At 40.1% G+C, this 16,087-nt stretch overlaps 1 protein-coding gene and 2 non-coding genes across 4 annotated transcripts in view; 1 reads left to right on the forward strand and 2 right to left on the reverse strand.

The window, feature by feature from the left end:
- Positions 1-9,907: 9,907 nt before the first annotated feature.
- Positions 9,908-10,048, reverse strand: LOC112477267. The gene has a single exon (XR_003045379.1). It is a non-coding gene; the product is annotated as a U4 spliceosomal RNA (small nuclear RNA).
- Positions 10,049-10,692: 644 nt separating this feature from the next.
- Positions 10,693-10,833, reverse strand: LOC112477268. Its single transcript, XR_003045380.1, has one exon. It is a non-coding gene; the product is annotated as a U4 spliceosomal RNA (small nuclear RNA).
- Positions 10,834-13,661: 2,828 nt separating this feature from the next.
- Positions 13,662-16,087, forward strand: part of SIRT4 (sirtuin 4) — a 9,602-nt gene continuing 7,176 nt past the window's right edge. For both annotated transcript variants that reach the window (XM_006908609.3, XM_015586796.2), the window contains exon 1: positions 13,662-13,710. The gene's annotated coding sequence lies outside the window, so the exon portion shown is untranslated. The remainder of the gene's footprint in view (positions 13,711-16,087) is intronic.

A 16,087-nucleotide genomic window follows, 5' to 3' on the forward strand; every position in this document is an offset into this window, starting at 1 on the left:
CGCTTGCAACACGTCTCAATTTGACTAGTCACATTCCAAATGCTCAGTAGCCAGTCTGTTTGCTTGCTTGCTTGATTTATTTAGGAGACATTGGTTAATAAAATTATATAGGTTTCAAGGGTACAATTCAGTAATCCATCATCTATATATTGCATTGTGCATTCACCACCGAAAGCCAAAACTTTCATCACCATATATTTCACCTCCTTTACCCTTATCTACTTCTCCCCTTTCCCCTTCTCCTCTGGTAGCCAAAAAACTGTTGTCTGTGTCTATGAGTTTTTGTTTGTTTCTCTTGCTTGTTTGTTGCTTATAATTTTATATCCCATATATGAGTAAAATCAGGTTATTCTCAACTTTTCCTTTCTGATTTATTTCACTTAGCAATGATAATCTCAAGATCCATTCATGTTGTTGCAAATGGCAGTATTTCATCTCTTCTTATGGCAGAGTAATGTTCCATTGTATGTATGTACCACAGCTTCTTTACCCAATCATCTATCAAAGCGCACTTCGTTTGTTTCCATGTCTTGGCTGGAGAGCACAGCTTTAAATGTTATGTGGCATCATTATGTTGGGGGATTTCAACCTAAAAGCCGCTTCCTCAGAAAACCATTCCCTGACCTGCCAGACTATGTCAGGGCTCCTGTGTATTAAGATCTTTATTTCGTACCCTGGATGTGCTCATCACAATTATGAGTAAATAATTCTTATGCATTTGTTGTTTGCCTCTATTCATTTCCTGCTAGACTCTAGACTTCAGGAAGGCAGAGACCACAGCTGCTTTGTTCACTGTTCCATCCCACTGCCTGGTACAGGGCAGAAGACATAATAGATGCTCAATAAAACTATGCCACCCAACAAATGAAGCTTAGCACTGCACTAATTGATGTTGGGAAGAAAGAGATTAAGAAAAAAAAAGATTTAGAAGAATAAACTTCGAAACTTACATTATAGATGTAGAAATTTTCTTTACAAAAGCAAGTTGTTCATTTTAGGAATAAATTTAGGAGGAAAAAAAGATAAACTAAGAGATGAAAATTAAAAGCATCCATAATCCAAAAAAAAAATTAATGACCAGTTGTAGTTATCTAGACCATCCTTTTACATACATGCGTGTGCGCGCACACACACACACACACACATCAATCCCACATATACAAAATATTTAAATATGTATTTTTATATTTTTGCATACTGTTTTGAAACCTGCTTTTTTTTCCACTCAACACTATTTTGTGAACATCTTTTCACGGCAGTCAATATTCTTCTAAAACATCATTTCCTTGGCCAAAATAGCATTTTATCATATAACTGTATCAGTTTTTACTTAACCAGTTCCCTGGTTAAATTCAGTTATTTCCAAGTTTTCACTCTAATTAGCAATGCTGAGAAGAACATCCCTGTAACTAAATCTTGAAGCACATACTTAATTATGTCCTGAAGATCAATTCCTAGAAGCAGAAGTGCTGTATCAGTGGTTAAGTGCACTGTTGTTAGTCTGGGTGCTGAGAAAGTACTGCTGTAAAAACTGTATCTAGGTAAATATAGAGTATATTTCAAGAACTCGGACACAATACTAGGGTGATCCCATGAAGAATCCCCCCAAATGTGGTGCAAGTGCCATTGGTAGAATGAGAGATGTGTAAATGGTACATAGACAAAGATTTCTTATTTTAGTAGTTACATATTTATAGATATTAGAAAATACCTAATTAGCACATAAAACCAATATATAGCTTAGGATGAGACTAAGTTTAAAAACGAATCATTTACAGAGTGAGATGTTAAAAAAGTTACAGTGCAATGGGTTCTCACTTACAGCAAAAATTATGACTGGAGTTTGAGACACTTCCTGATGTGTGATCACTCCCCAAAAGTATTGTGTAGTTGAAGAAGTTAAGCTGGAACAGAGAAACACTCAGGAAAACAAATCAACTTTATCGAGGTATAATCCTTACCCAGTAAAATGCACCCATTCAAATGGACTGGTTTGATGAGCTCTGACAGATGTATACACCCATGTAACTACCACCTCAATCAAGACACAGAACATTTCATCACTCCTTTGTGTCCCCTGCCATTGATCTGGCCTCCACTTCTGGTTCCAGGTAACCACAGATTTGCTTTCTGTCACTATAGATTAGTTTGCATTTTCTATAATACATTTATATAAATGGAATCATACAGTATATATCTTTTTTCTTTTTTTCTTTCTTTTTTTGCAGGGCCTGGCTGGGAGGTCTGGCTTCTTTGGCTCCATGTGTTCTTGAGATTTATCCACTTGATTGTATCAAGAGTTTACTCCTTTCCACGGCTGAGTACTACCCCATTGCATGGCTGTGCCACCATTTGTTTCTCCATTGCCCTGTTGATGGATGTTTGGGTTGTTTCTCCAGTTTGGGCCACTGCGAATGAAGCCGCCATAACATTCATATAGAAGTCTTCGCGTGGACATGTTTTCAGATCTCTTAGAGACATACCTAGGGGTAGAATGATAAAGTCACAAAGTAATGTTTTTAAAAAGCATATGAAGTATCATCCTCACTCCCCTGCTTAACCAGTCCAGTGTTTTCCTGTTTCCCTTGGAATAAAATCCAAACTCTTCACAAGGGTCTCTGAAGCTATACCTCAGATCTTGTCTTTTACTAGTTTCCCCTTGTCATTACTTTCCAGCTACACTGGTCTCCATTATGTCCCTCGAGCGTAGCAAGTTCGCTTTGACTTTAGAGCCTTTGCAGTTACAAGCTCCTTTCTAGAATGTTCTTCCTAGATCTTGGCATGGCTGTTCCTGCTCATCGCTAAGGTCTCAGTTTACAAGTCACTTCTGCGGGGCCTGGACATTCTAACTAAAGTCTTTCCATCAGACCCCAACCTATTATCCTGGTTTATTTTATTTATTTTCACCTTCTGACAGTATGTTCTGTATTTATTTGTTTACATGTTTATTATTTGTCTCTCCCATTCCCATACAAATCTCAGCACTCTGAGACAAGGGACTATGCCTATTTTATTCACTGCTTGTTCACCAGTGTCTAGCATGGAGGGTGTTCAGTAAATATTGTTAGAAAGAATGAAAGACTGGGGACACCAAAGTACAAAGAGATGAGTGGACTGGACCGTGGAGATAGTTCCAGGATCAGCACCACAACCCCCAGTATCCTGGCACTCAGCCCAGTCCTCTCTCCTCTACTGCAGGCCATTTACAGAGCTTTCCAGATTGACAACAAAACTCAACTACAGGGTTCTTAACTGTGGTGCTGTTTTTTAAGGGCAAAGAACTAGAAACAATGCAAATGTCCATCAATAGGGAATAGGTTAAATAAATTACATGTAGTTCTACAAAGGAAAACTGTAGCCACAGAAGACATTGAGGAAGCTTACTGTGTACTGATAGGAAACAATCTCCAAGATCTAAAAAAATAAAACCGAACAGCGTGCATACATGTGTATCTTGTGGAGAAAGTGGGAAACAATATATTTGTTTATACAATACTTATTCATGCTGAAGCATCTCTGGAAGAATATATAAACACTAGTGTCACCTAGCAGGGGTGGCAGCAGGGGAGATGGGGAGGATGGGGGTCAGGAGTAGGAAGGAGATTTTCCTCTATTGAATTTGGACCCTATTGGATTTCAAACCACATATGTCCCCCAGGTGATTCTTTTACCTATTCCCAGAATGAATGACACTGCGGACATTAACAGAGATTAACTGCCTAAGAATGATTCAAATGAGGCTTGGAAAATGTTTCCTGGGAAAGAGCTAACTCTGACCTGATTTTTGGAGAATGAGAGGTGGTGGGAAGGGCATTCTAGAAGGAGGGGCCAGTGTTCAGAAAAGTATTCCAAGGGCCCCAGAACAGGGACGGCAAGACTGAAAGGTTCTGGCCTCCCCTGCTTATCTCAAGGATGAGCCAGGTGACCCTAGCAGGCACTCCAGATCTACGGGCGATACCCTTTAGGGTCCAGGATTCCCAAGATAAACAAGGGTTCAAATCTCAGCTCTGCCACCTGCCAACTATGCAGCCTTGGGCATGATACCTCATCTTTCTGAGCTTCTGTTTTTTCGTCAGTACAATGGGCATGAGATTCTGCAGGTTTAATACTTAGCTGGGGAATTTGGGGCAAGTGGCTTAACAACTCTGTTGGTTAAGCCTCGGTTGCCTGATTATAAAATCTGGATAATAAAACATATACCTCCCCAAATTGTTATGTGGATTCAACAACAACAACCAAAATGCAGGAAAAGGGCTGAGAAATTGTAGCTATAATTATCACAAGAGAACCTAAGTGGGACTTAGGGTAGGAGAGAAAAGGACAGATCTGGGGATTTATCCAGCCACCAGGGAGTTACAGAATTAAGGTTGTGAATATTGTTAATAGTAATAATTATCATTAGATAATTATTATATTAAAATATTATATTAGAATAATTATTATGATTGGGAACATTTATTATTGAACGCGTAGAAGCGCCATATTAAGCCTTTTACATTATTGTCTCATTTAATCCTCACAAAGACCCAATGGGGAGTTTTATGTTTATTTTACAGGCCAGAAAACTGAGACTCAAAGTAAGCTGCCCAGGGCCACACAGGTACAAAGTGGCGAAGTCAGGATTCAAACCCAGGATTGTCTGACTCCAGCGTCCTTGTGCTTGCTCATGAAGGGGAGCATGGGAGCTGTGTCACAGCCCCTTGACAAGTTCATGCTCCCCAGCTGGCTTGGACACAGTACCCTGCAAAGGCTTTGCTGCTTCTGAATTTGGGGGTAGGACGCCATCTGAGTCACTCACTGCCCTGCTTAGGATTTTCATGATGTCTGAATAAAGCCCAGTGATTTTCCATGACCTCTGACCTCATTAGAGGACCCAGTGTCACGTGCCTTCTCCCCAACTCTCCCTTTTTCCTTTCTGAGCTCCAGTCAGTAGGAATGACTTTAAGTTCCTCCAAGAGGCCACATTCTCCTGGCTCGAGCCCCCTGCAGGTGCTGTAACTCCTGCTAAAATGTATCCTGTTCTCTTTCTTCTGGTTAACTCTTCTTCAGTTCATAGCTCAACCACCCCCTCCTCCAGGAAGCCTCCTCTGACCACTGCCTAGACTTGAATAATTGGTCCCACAACCCTCATTTAACTCTGTGTCAGGCACCATGGGAAGCACTTTTCCTATATTATCTAACTTAACACCCACAAAATCTCTATGGCAGTGAACCTCTTTCTCGGTGGCACCTAGGAAGTTCTAAAACATTTTTTTGCCCAGAAGTCACCTTCAGAAATTCTGATTCAATTGGCCTTAGATGCAGCCTGGGCATCAGGATTTTAAAAAGCTCCCCACTTGGATGTGGTTCCATAGTGTAGCAGTTAGCACATCTGCTTTATACACAGAAGGTCCTGGGTTCACACCCCAGTGGAGCCACAATCCATGGTCTATGGCCATGGCACCCTGAACAAGCCTGATGTCTGATCTCAGAAGCTAAGCAGGGTCAGGCCTGGTTAGTACTTGGATGGGAGACCACCTAGGAAGACCAAGTACTGTAGGCATAAATAATAATAAAAAATAAAATAAAAAAAGTAAAAAGCTCCCCCAGGCGATTCTCGTGCACAGCCAGGTGGAGACCCACTGGTCTCTGAGATAGACGTGATCCTGACACTTCTTTTACAGCCATGAAAACTGAGTTACAGAGAAGTTAAGTGGCCTAGGGTCCCGCAGCTAGTGAATAGTGGAGCGAGGATTTGAACCCAGAAAGTCTGGCTTCAGAGCTTTGTGGGGAAAAATCAATTGGCCTCAGTTAATTTCTCAAGCGATGGAGAGCTGTGAGCCAGTCTCTTCTGAGATAGACACTGAGGGCCCCTCGGGCATGAGATATTTTTAACCTAGAAAAGCTAGGATTCTTACAGACATCCTCTGGTAACTTGAACACTGAGAAGATTGTTTGGGGGCCTGTGGACCCTTTCCCAGCTGAAATAGTGCCTGGAGTCCAGCTGTTCTGTCCCCTGGAGCCAGTGGGGTCCAGGCTGGCACTGGGCGACAGAATGGGAGGGTGGAGAGGGAGTGGGGGTTGGTTCCATCAGGGGCTGATGTTTGCAAAGATATTTCCATACATGGAGGAGGGGAAGAGGGTCAGGATTACCTCACCCAACCCAGCCCCTTCTCCCTGCTTCTTGCCTGGGAAGGAGCTAGAGAACAAACAAGTGTTAGAACTGGATGAGTTCACCCTCCTGCTTCTTCCCCTCCCTCACCGAGGAGAGTCCTGTGAAAACTGCAGAGCACGTCCAAACATACACATTAAGCATTCTCCAGATGCTCTACGTGGCTTTGTGGGCGAATACATTGGTACAGTGCTGGGGGAGGGAAACTCTTAAAATGAACGCTAAATATTCATGGCCTTTGTGCAGGCAATCTCACCTGTAGAAATTTCCTCCTAGAAATACCCCACAAGTAGGCAAAATTCTCCTGAAAATATCCTAGAACTTCCAAAGATGTTCATCGTAGCATTGCTTGTAATCAGAAAGAACTGGAAACAACTGAAATGTCCATCCATAGGAGATTTAGCTGAAGTGGGATATATATCCATACAGGAAGAGGGTAGCTGTGTGTTGACATGGAAAATATGTCCATGATATATTGGTTAGCAGAAAAAAAAAGAAGTAGTAGAAATGTATGTAGCGTATAATCCAATGTTTGTTCATAATTATGTTGACACATGAATAGAACCATTTAGAAGAATAATCTCACTTACCTGTGGCTATCTCCTCTAGCAGTGGAAGTGGGATTATGGTGGAGGCTTTCTCACAGCTTCATATATAGGCTGTTTGGATTTTATATACAAACGTGATGTGACTTTGTAACTAGAAAAAGATTGGGTTGTGAAACAGCAAAAACTATGTAAAAATCACACGGATCCATTTTAAAAAGGTTAATTTGTTATGTGAATTTTACTCCAATTAAAATCAAGGCGTTGTAACTTAAACTACCCAGACAAAGGAAGGTGCTAGTAGATCTGAGAGCAAAATATCACAAGCATGTTCCATAAATTTTACCTTAAAAAAAACAACAACATTGTTTTGCTTTCCTTAAGCTATTTGTTCATTGTTTCGGTGGTGGTTTTTTTCATGCCTTTCTTTCTTGTATTTGCTTACAAATGAGTCATTATCTTTACTTGCTATTATAAATTCTAAGAAAATCACATACACACCCATACATCACATGAGTTAGTGTTTGCCAGATCATCACCTGACTTTCTGATCGATACAAAAGTTGCCATGGAAGGAGCATCCATCTTCTCTTTCCTCCAGGCCTGGTTTGACACTCCCGTTAGCCATCTTGGCAAGCAGTTAAAATGGAAAGAAACGGTTGGAATGAATTTTCAGACAACACTATCAAGAATCTTTGTAGCTCCTTGAAATTTCAGCTTCTGGGCAGCACACCCTGGCAACTTTTGCAGTTCCTGTAATCAAAGTGGGGTCTCCAGGATGTCCCTTTGAGCAGTTGTCATTGACCCCCTCTTTCCACTACATTTCTGACACACTGGCTTTTCAGGGGGACTCTTCTTGACTTCCTGGGACCACAGGCCCTGAACATAAGCCCTGATCCCAGAAAACCCACTGCGGGTTTCAAAGTAGCGATGCTAACTTATCATTCAGCCATATCTTTTTTTTTTTTTAATTTAAGTATAATTGGTATATAACCTTACATTGGTTATATTAGTTTCAGATGTACAATACAGTGATTCAACATTTTTATACCTTACAATGTGATCGCCCTACTAATTCTAGTAAACATCTGTCACTGTGCAAACTTCTTACAATATTATTGACTATATCCTCTTCCCCTTTTCACCCATCCCCCAACTCCTCCCTCAGCCTCGATATCTTGATGCCTGATCAGGAAGTGGTTCAGGGAATGGTTGTGGACAGTAAAGGGCTTTTAGTATCAAATGGTTCCTATGTCAAGGGCTGTTCATCCACAGATTACTGATTACATAAGGAAAAATGTACTTTTACATTAGAGAGAGAGCAAGCTACTACTGCCTTTACCAAGTGCTCTAACTCAGTATCATGGAAGATGCAGTACGAAGTTCACAGTGACACCTCTGAAGTTCTCTTGAATCTATTCAAGCTTGGACGTCTAACTTCCACTTTACAGGAAGTACAAGGGACAGAGGAACATGATAACAACCCTGCCACAAAGGACACAATCAGATAAAGCCAGAATGTGGAACATTCTACAAGATAACTGTCTTAGACTCTTTAAAAAATCAATGTCATAAAGGAAAGAAAAAAGGCAGAGGGACTTGTATGGATTTTAAAAGACTGTAGATGAAATGTAAAATGGTACACCTGCTCTGGAAAATAAGATGGCGGTTTTTTACAAAATTAAGAGAGCAATTTACCACATGGCCCAGAGAATTAAAAACAGGCCCACACAAAAACTTGTACAATTATGTTCTTAGCAGTTTTATAATGTCTTTGACTGGCTGAATGGTTGAACAAACTCTGGTACTTCCATACAATGGAATTGTGGGGTTCAGAACGAGTCCACCTCAATACCCTGGCATGCAGATTATTTTTAACTGAAAACAGTGAAAGCTCAGAAGGCTCAGGAAGAAACTTTGGTCTTTCTTCTTACTGCCTAAAGAATTAAAGGTAGAGGACCTCCTCCAGGAAAGGAGTTATCATCATAGGTAACTACAGTTTGACCTTAATTGGGTATGACAGACAGGCAGGAACCTAGCAAAGCCCTTTTGATCAAAGTGCTCCTTGTGTCCCCTTGTTTCAAGATGGCCCAGTAAACATTTGTTTACTAAACATTAACGCTTTTCATCCCCTTGTAAATTCGCCTTACCCTCTTTGAAGTCCCAGACCCCTGCTTCCCCCTCCTTGGTCCAGAATGATATATACGCCTCATTTTTTCTTTACTGCCTTTGGAATTTTCATGCTTATGTGAATTCCCAGTATGCATGTATTAAAACTTGATTTTCTCCTGTTAATCTGCAGTGTGACATTTGAATTATTCAATCAGGCAGAGGAACTAAGGGGGTAAAGGGAAAATTTCCCCCTACCCAACAGAATACTACTCAGCAAGAGAAAAGAATGAACTATTGATACATGCGACAGCCTATAAGGACCCCAAGGACATTACATTTAGTGGGGGAAAAAAAGTCGATTTCAAAAAAAAAAAATGCAGGGACTGGGCCGGTTGTTTCTCCCAGTGTCTCCTTGAACCTTGAGATGCTGTTCCATCATCTTCGCCCTTAGTAATGACATCCTTTTGCTTACAGGCCAGAGGAGAGTTTGATAGGTGGTGGCCAAAACAGGCACAGCTGAATCTGCCATGCACAGAGGTCTTCTATCCAGGGATACTCCTGGCCTTCCTAACAGGGCAAGGCTAGAGGCAGCCGGTATAGCAGAAACCAGCGCACCACTAGGGGTAAGAGGACTTGGTTCCAAGCCCAGCTCTGCCCGGAACTCCACAATGGGACCTGAGCGAGTCTGCTCCGTTTGTTTCTCTCCTGGTCGCTTTAAAAAGGAAACACTTGGATGAGATGCTTTCATATTCCTTTCCATGTCTGCGAATTTGTAATTCTATGGATGGGGTTGCTGGTAGATTCTGCCATTTGCCAATTGCGAGCTTTTAGGTAAAGAATCGCTACGAAAATTATTACAACCAAGCGAACACTCTCTGCAGCGGGGGGCCTACGGGGTACACTCCAAAATACAGGAGAGAGCAGCGCGTTTTTTAAGCACCGAATGCCACGCCCACCGTGTAAGACTAAACTTATATCACAAAAAAATCCTACCAAAGAAAGGTAGATTTGAACTGTAACTTACACAATGTTCCCAGGTCACGCCAAAATTACGAAGCAACTAACAATGTTGACTTTTTTTCAAACCGATAAAATTCAGTCTCCGTAGAGACTGTCAAAAATTGCCAATGCCGACTATATTTCAAGTCGTCATGGCGGGGTATTGGGAAAAGTTTTCAATTAGCAATAATCGCGCCTCGGATAAACCTCATTGGCTACGATACTGCCACTGCGCAAAGCTGGAGAGCGTGAGCACGCACTCCGCCCCCCGACAGATGACAACGGCCTTTACACAAAGGGTGAGCGATTCCCAGGGAATTCGTGGATCTGACGCGTTCCCTTTCGAGCAGTTATACTTAAGGTCCGTCCGCATGGGAAGCTTCTTGTTGTTGGATCATTTCGTGTCGAACAGCCAAAATTTGGAAATGAGCTCACATTCGCTGTGGATGCTGGGGAATTTTATGCAAATCAACGTGACATCAGAGATGACAGGATTGACTTGAATTTTGAGAAACTGCGCGTTGGAAGGCAAGGAAAACGAGGGTGAACCGAAAAAGGATGAATAGCTAAAGGCCAGGGTGTGTAAACAGCAGACGGGAGCCAGAGGGGGCACATTCAGAGTTAAAATCTGAAAAGCTTGGGCGGCGAGTAGAAAAAACGCAGCGTGGACAAAACAGATCTAGGAGGACAGGTATTTGAGAAACCAAGCTACGAAGTTGAAATCAAATAAATTCAAGTCCTACAGATATGTCTAACCCGAGATATAGAGAAAAAGGTAACTTTGTGAATACCACGTGGGTACTCGTAATACACTCAGAAATCCAAACGACAAAAATACAATGAAAAAAAGAAAAAAAGTTCTATTTTTCCAACTCATATATTCAGTCTCCGTAGAGACTGTCAAAAATTGCCAATGCCGACTATATTTCAAGTCGTCACGGCGGGGTATTGGGAAAAGTTTTCAATTAGCAATAATCGCGCCTCGGATAAACCTCATTGGCTACGATACTGCCACTGCGCAAAGCTAACCTCCATTCCTCCCTACTCATCACTCCCTATAAGCAAGGTTCCTATTTCAGAAAGGCGATCTTGAGTCTCATGGAAAAACCTTCAATTATTGTTTGGTTCAAAATTATATGACCATATGAAGATCTCTAAGAAATACATAGGCTGTTTCCGAAGATTCTCCTGCTGGGTTTCATTTAACTAGGTTTTGGCGAAGCATGAAGCAAAGCATTATGGGAGGAAACATGCTAATAACAATTCAGAGAATGAATTGGGCAATGAGAAATGGGCTATTTACTCATTTGGCTCCGGATTCACAGTGTAACTATGCTCTCCAAAAGAGGTTTTTTTTTTAAATTGTGCCAAAATATACCTCACAGACAATTTACCAGTGTAACCATTTTTAGGTGTATAGTTAAGTAGCATTAAGTACATTTTCATTATTTGCAACCATCACCGGTATACATTTCCAGAACTTTTTCATCATCTCAAACTGAAACTCTATACCCATTAAACACTAACTCCGTTTCCTCCCTCCCTTAGCTCTTGGCAACCTTTATTCTTTCTGTTTCTACGAATTTGATTATTCTAAGTACCTCATATAAGCGGAACCATCAATATTTGACCTTTTGTGTCTGGCTTGTTTCATAGTGTAATGTTTTTAGGGTCCATCTATGTTGTATATATGTCAGAATTTCATTCCTTTTTATGACTAATAGTCGATTGTGTGGAGTTTTACTATCTATTCATTCTTTGAAGGACATGCGTTACTTCCACCTTTTGACTATTGTAAATAATGCTTCTATGAACATTGGCATACAAGTATTAGTTTGAATTCTTGTTTTCAATTTTTTTGTGTGTATATACCTAGAAGTGGATGATATGGTAATTCTATGTTTAAAACAAAAGAGTTTTCTGTGAGCATCCTAATTCAGAGGGGAGGGGCTGAAAGAAAAAGGCTATTTCTACAGAAATGTCCACAGTTCATGAGGTTTGAAGTAACTCTCTCATTGCTTGTTTTCTCTCTGCAAGTGGAAAGTTGTTAGTAAACTAACTATATCTGGATTTTTTTCCTCCCTGAACTATATTCTCCAAAGTACTTTTGCTTTTTGCTACTCATTAAGATGCTACTCATTAGTAGTCTCTAAGAAAATGACATTATCCCAAACATTTTATTATAAAAAATTTTAAACATGAAACATTCAAGGTATTGCTCCATGAATATTCATGTAGTCATCATTTAGATGCAAAAATGAACATTTTTAAAAGGCTATTTGATGCTGATGTGTATAGTTAATTTTTTTTTCACAGCCATAAGTGCCAAGGTTAGAAAAACCAGCAGAAAAAAGAAAACACTAGCAATTCGATTAATTTAGATTATTTTACTTTGCTACAATCAAAGACTTAGTAATTTCTGGTTAGGAGAAATAAGAAGACTTCTCAGTCCTTGAGATTGTACTGATTGGGTGGCTCATTATACCCTGTCAGTAGCTATCAAGGGAAAGCGTGTATTTCATCAGCTGTCTTGGATGACTTGACCTTCCACAGATGACTTTCCAGCATTATGAGAAAAATGGAAAACTCAGTTAATTTCTTCCTGAACATGAGATTCTTTGGTGCCTAAAAGCACGATAGTCATATATTCCTAGTCGGTCTCTATTAATAATGCTTATGCCACTTAGAGAACTGAAAAAATAATATGAATTTGAAATTTTTCATAATAAAATTTGTCTGGGGTCGGAGGGAATGTCACTGCTTGGGCATTTCCGTAGGTTTTGATCAAATCCCCATGTGTGTAGAAAACATTCTGAATTACAACATTTTTTGACAGTAAAAGTTCCCAGTCTACATATTGGTCCTTTTTTCAGCCACTGTGGACAGGTTAATGGAGGCACAAAAGGTTGTCATGTCAGGTCATTCTCCCAAATAAGTGACCTATCCCAGCTGTTGCTGGAAGTACTGCTCCCACACTACTAAACTGGGTTATTTTACCAATATTTACCTCCATACATTCAATGAGAGGACCAGGAGTAAAACACTGACCCCAGTTTCCATACTACTCCAGGCTTCAGTTCATTTTAAACTGGGGGAAGTGGTTCCTTAGGTGGTCTTCACGTTCCCTGTTAGCTGCCCTTTGATTATACTCTCATTCACAAGTTGACTGATGTCTTATTTAGTTGATGCAGCGGTTCTCACAGGCTACACATTAGAGACAACTGGGACGTTTGTAAACCGATTTGATGCCCAGGCATCTCCCCAGACCAATTAAATCGATCTCTGAGAGTGAGACCCAGGCATTGTTTAATAAAAACGCAAGATAGAGAATGAAATTGGAGAGGCCAAGTGCGTAAACACATTAATTCCTGTATATTAGATTCGGCTTGAGTTGTTCATTAATATGTAAAAACATCAACTTTTCAGGCACTTGTGAATGTGCTTCTTGACAACCCACTCACTGCAAGGTAGGGAACTTGATTCTGTCACGGTAAGTCGAAAGGATCATAAACACTGAAGTTGAGGGTGAATTAAATCTAGACCCATTCTTAAAGCTTCTATCTTAGAAGAGAATGAATTCCTAAGTCAGCGCTGTTTGGATGCACAATTTTGCATTCAGGACTTTGGCGGCAAGTTGTAAACACCTCTCTCAGAGAAGATAATAAATTGGCTTAGGTGAGAGCCGCAAATCGCGAACCGAGGTTCAAAACTTCTGACCAGGAAATGCTGACAGGGAGCGGGCGCTACTGGAAAATATGAGACCCTCAATAGTGATACGTAGAGAATTGTGGGACTTGTAGTTTCCCTTGCATCATTTAAGTTTTGTGAACTACATTTCCCAAAATGCAAATGTAGCCAGTCAGTTCCGCTGTCGGATGTGAAGTAATTCTTAAGCTGTGAAAGGTAAGTGTGTCCTGTACAGGCTGCAAGTGTCTAGAAGTTGTGGATTTCTTGTAAGGAATTTCTCCCATTTCTCCTCTTTGCCCTTTGGTGGGACCTGGGAGAGAGTAGCTGTTCTAATAGAGCGGGTTTACCCCAGCCTTCTGGTCTCAGGAATCCGGACTCTATTTGTTTAGCTGTTCACGTGTTGCTGTGAAATGTCCAGTTGAAATCAGGGTCCTGAACCCAGATCTGGAAAACCAAGCATAAGCTAATAGGGGAAGCCAGTTTACCCGACATATAGGGTGCGTGTATCACTAGAGAATTTCTGTATTCTATCAAATAATGTCAAAGCCTTGTTTTTACAGCTAGAGAAGCAGACACGCAGGGGTAGAATGTCTTGTCATGTCTCACTACTCTTTGCTGTGTGCAAGCAGCAGTTTGCAATTGGGAGTAAATTAAAAGAATATGGAGGACGTTAAAGAATAAAAGGTTCATATGCTTAATTACATTAATAAAAGGCCTGAAAAGTCTGAGCAACAACTTCATCAACACCTGGCTTAGTAGGACTCAATTGTGCTGTTCTTAGAGTATGAAGAAATAAGATAATTCTAATTTATAAAATGAGAAGTAGGTTTATGGGACATATAGTTCCACAAGGAGTGAGTGGCATTAAGTAAAAATATAAATATATTCCTTTTATAGAGACATATCTAGTCGTAGTCACAGATGGAATAACAATGAGGTATTAAGGGATTTAAGGGATATTGAGCGTAAGCCATTAAACCTTTTGAAGTTTATAAGGAATTCAATTCTGCCCAGCCAGGTGTTACTGGGAGAAACATAGTAAGCTTTACCAATTTTTACTTCACCTTCCCTCCTTTTTTAAAAAATAGACTTTTTAAGGCCCCTTTTCTTTTTTTTCAATGATAAACCAAAATATACAGTTTCCTTTGGATACGGAAAGCCTTTGCGGATTCACCAGCCATTTTAAGTTCGTTTCCATCTGAAGGCCACAGCATAGTGGAAGTGTCTGTAGGTTCTTAAGAGGTCAGGAAGATAAGATTGGCTTGAGCCGTTATGAAATAGTCCAGGGTGGAGACAAGATTCTGTTTTGTGGAAGGTATTAGACATCCTTGACCAAAATAGATTAGTAAAATATAATAAAAAGGGAGGCTTGTTATTTCAGGTTGGACTTCACAGGACCCAGGAAGGTGTTGGGATTAGTTTGTACCAGTGAGGGCCAGTTGTTAAATATTTAGGAATTTGTTAGCGAGTAGTTAAACCATTGGTAGCCTGAAATTGGCCATAATGGGATTCTTTTATCTTTTTTTGAGGGGGAGGGTAGAAGGGGAAGCCAGTTTACCAGCAGACCCTTGACAAGGGTCAGTTTTTCCTATAAGCCTGGAGTCTCAGTGTTCTATGCATCCTTGAGTAATCAGATTCTGAGATAGCTCACACCCTTTCAAATTTTACAAAAGATTGATTTGGATTTCAAAGTAAGATTATTAATACTCTAATACTCTAGGTGTGTATGGAGGGAAGGAGGCTGTACCTTTCTAGTGAAAGATATTATTGTGTATTTTGGGGGCCATCCTTTGAGGTACTATAGTTATTGATTAATTCATTATCAATAGGTTGTTCTGATAAGTATGAAATCTACACAGGAAATAGTATGGTCTGGATAGATAGCTTTCTTAGATATGTAAAAACCTGTGATCCTTTCCAATACATTTTTCTAATACCTAAATATTATCTTCCAGAAGACAGTATTGTGTGCAATGCTAACAGATTCCTACCCTCCAGCTTTTTCTCAATATCATGCTCTTGGCCCTCATCATAATATTGCAATACTTCTCATAAAATAATTCAAGGTTCAAGTTTGCTGATTGATAGATACCTTTTAGGTTGGCAGCTTCATCAGTAGCCTGCTCCATAATCCCATTTAGGGTAAACTACTTTGGGGAAATAAGGATGCTACCCAAGCTTTTCTTTACTTGTGGTTTCTTGCTTAGAGTTAGGGTTTGCCTATATTTTTAAAGGCTATGCTTAGCCCTTGATTATCTCTCTGTACTTTTGATAATGATGTACCCTTACTTTCATTTTTAATTAGAATTAAGGCAACATGAGGGAGGTATACTTTTAAGTTACCTACCCTAATTAACTTTGTACATTTAATTTCACATACGTTTTCTTTGAATACTATATGACTGCTGATACAGTCTGGATATTGGAGTTTTGTCTTCTTTTTAGGTAAAGCATTCCACGGCATTTTAGCTTTTCAAGCATCTCCATTCTTTTTTGTTTCTCTCGCTTCTCTGATTCTATGTCTTAAATTTTTAAAATATTCGAGAGATATAATCATTTTTCTTCATCTCATGGCTTTTGGCATTTCTGCACT

The sequence above is a fragment of the Pteropus alecto genome, unplaced genomic scaffold (assembly GCF_000325575.1).
Source record: "Pteropus alecto unplaced genomic scaffold, ASM32557v1 scaffold113, whole genome shotgun sequence".
Lineage (NCBI taxonomy): Eukaryota > Metazoa > Chordata > Mammalia > Chiroptera > Pteropodidae > Pteropus > Pteropus alecto.